Source organism: Somniosus microcephalus, unplaced genomic scaffold (genome assembly GCF_052327205.1).
Source record: "Somniosus microcephalus isolate GS21.2 unplaced genomic scaffold, FLI_Smic_1.0 unresolved_chr8, whole genome shotgun sequence".
Lineage (NCBI taxonomy): Eukaryota > Metazoa > Chordata > Chondrichthyes > Squaliformes > Somniosidae > Somniosus > Somniosus microcephalus.
The window spans coordinates 30,132,852-30,135,480 of NW_028225186.1; the positions used below are offsets into that span (position 1 = coordinate 30,132,852).

The window sequence follows — 2,629 nt, forward strand, 5'->3', positions numbered from 1 at the left end:
GCGAGGTTAGTCCGAGCGGGCGACGATAGTGTGCGTGTGCATGCAGCATGCAGGCATGCCTGGTCAAGTGTGTACGCTGGAGACCCCGGGCTCGGCTCACACTGCTCCAGAGTCCCCGATTTAGCGAGAATAAAAAGAAAAGAGAACGAGGGAAACACGTAGCATTCAGAGGAAAAGGCCAGAAGCAATGGCTGGGCAGCATCTATATGCTTGAGAGGAGTGTTTTTGGATGAAAAGCAGGCCTGCAGCGACAGGGGTCAAGACATACGGGACTGACTTAGGCGCACGCTCAGCAAGTCAGCAAGAGTGCTTAGAGCCAAAACGGGTCAAATGTGTGGAAGGACATCAGGGTCCAGCGCAACACAAAGGAGCACCGCAAGGGTTATCTTAGCAAACTGCCACCTACCAAACGCACGCAAAAAAGCCAGCACACAGCACATCAAGGGGCCCGCGTCACTACATCAAGCTGTTCCCCGCTCCAAACCAACAAAACTGCAGCCAAAGACGACGACCTCACCTCTTGAACTGCCAACGTCTTCTCTCTGTATGCTCTCTCTCTCTCTCTCTATCCAACACTCAGAGAGACAACCCTGCCTAGGGCGAGGCTCAACAGTCCCAACACCGACGCGGTCAATCGTTTTTGCAACCCAACGACAGCCGTGCTGGAAAAAGCTGGCCTCTAAGCGGTGCCGACGTTCCCTGAGGAGACGCCGAACATAACATTCCCAAACGGCACGGGTCAAACTCTCCATTGGGAGGAGAAACTCTAGGTCTGCACTTAGGGGGACAAAGAGGACTAGGCCTCTGCGACACCCCAGCCGCGCTCTCACCTCACACGATGGCAAGGCAAGTGCGATTGATGGTCAAGCGACCCTCAGACAGGCGTAGCCCCGGGACGAACCCGGGGCCGCAAAGTGCGTTCAAAGTGTCGATGATCAATGTGTCCTGCAATTCACATTAATTCTCGCAGCTAGCTGCGTTCTTCATCGACGCACGAGCCGAGTGATCCACCGCTAAGAGTTGTGCGTTTTTTTTAAGGCTTGGTGTTTTGTTCCCCGGAGGGTCCCAAGCCCGGACCGCCCAACGCTTCTCTCCCTCTATGCCCACGCATAGAGGGTTGGTAGAAGCCCCATCCTTGGCACGGCCCGGAGGTGTGTATCAGTCGATCATCAAATGACAAGGGTTTCACCGAGATTTTGTTGTCAGGGCGCTCGCGAGGCGACACGCATCGGGGTCAAACGCCTGAGCCCACCGTCCGACACGCACCACGGCCAACAGAGGCAGGGTCTCTGCTGCCACCGATTGCCGGGAGAAGAGAGAGAGTGACAGGCAGACAGACAAGACAAACAAACATGACAGTAGACAACAAGGCCAGAAAAACGAACTGAGTGGGGTACAAGCCGACCGCGTGAAAACACCCCACTGTGGGGGGTAGAAATCCGTGTGGACGGGCAGGTACATTCTCTCGAACGTTCAACTTGGCTGCTGCTGCTGCTGCTGCTGGCTTGCTTGCTTGCTGCTGGCTGCTAACAAGCTCTCGACACCGACAAACAGACACTCGAGTCTTTAAACCGCCGCCCCCCAAACAGCTCGCGGGAGCCAGAGTGGAGAAGCGTCTAGGTACCCTGTACCGGTAAAGGGAGAGTGACTAGATCGACCAAAGTTGCACTACGGGGGGAAAAGAAAGCCGGGCCTGCATCACCGGTTCAAATCCCAGCAGAGCTCACAGTGGCCGTTCGCCGAGGTCCCGACGACGAGCCGCCAGGCAGCACGCGAGCCCGCAGAAGCTCCCTTCAATTCGACTGCGGTGTTAATGCTTGCAAGACGGTGGCAAAGTCCATTGTTGTCCGATCCGGACGAGAAGAAGGGGAGCAGCAGAGCTTGCGTGTGAGAGAGAGAGAGAGGTTGAGAGATAGGCTCGGCACAAGGTAAGCGATGATGCACAAGACTGGAAGAGACGGAAGTCGAAAGAAGGGCCGCAGGCCAAGGTCACACAGGGGGAAGCCAACGAACAGCAAAGACATGAGGCGGAGGCGTCAGTAGCAGCAGAATTAGAAAAGCAAAGAGGGCCAGGCTTTTTGTTGCATCGAAGTCAAGCCAGGACACCTCCCCATCTCGCCATCTTCTCTTTTTTTCTCTGCCTGTCATTGAACCGCAAAAGTCCATGCTGAACGAAGAACCACCCAAGCGTGCCAGGGCCGTCCCTGTCTCAAGCCGACCGAAACCAACTGCCGTGCGCACACACACACACATCACCTTCTCGGTGCACCGTTCAAATTCCACCCCAACTCCTCCAACTCGGGCTCTCTGACCGATCTAAACTCGTTTGCTATCCCGGACCGATACGGTGCGACTGTTTTGCCTGTTCGTGCGAGTTCGGCGAGTTTTTGTTTGGAATGTAACCTCTCGCCCGCGCAAGAGGCGCGGACGCGGCCGACCATGGCTCCGGGCAGATGCAAGAAGCAAACCCCGGGAAGCTCTCCTGCTGGCCTCCGCGACTCAGGCTCAAAACGGAATGACGGGCCGCCACGTGCGGGCCCCCGGCCGATAATGATCTTCCGCAGGTTCACCTACGGAAACCTTGTTACGACTTTTACTTCCTCTAGATAGTCAAGTTTGATCGTCTTCT

The 2,629-nt window shown here is 56.1% G+C and overlaps 1 non-coding gene across 1 annotated transcript; it reads right to left on the minus strand.

Annotated features, from left to right (window-relative positions):
* Window positions 1–868: 868 nt before the first annotated feature.
* LOC147085777 (5.8S ribosomal RNA) lies at window positions 869–1,022 on the minus strand. Its single transcript, XR_015075808.1, has one exon. It is a non-coding gene; the product is annotated as a 5.8S ribosomal RNA (ribosomal RNA).
* Window positions 1,023–2,629: the final 1,607 nt, after the last annotated feature.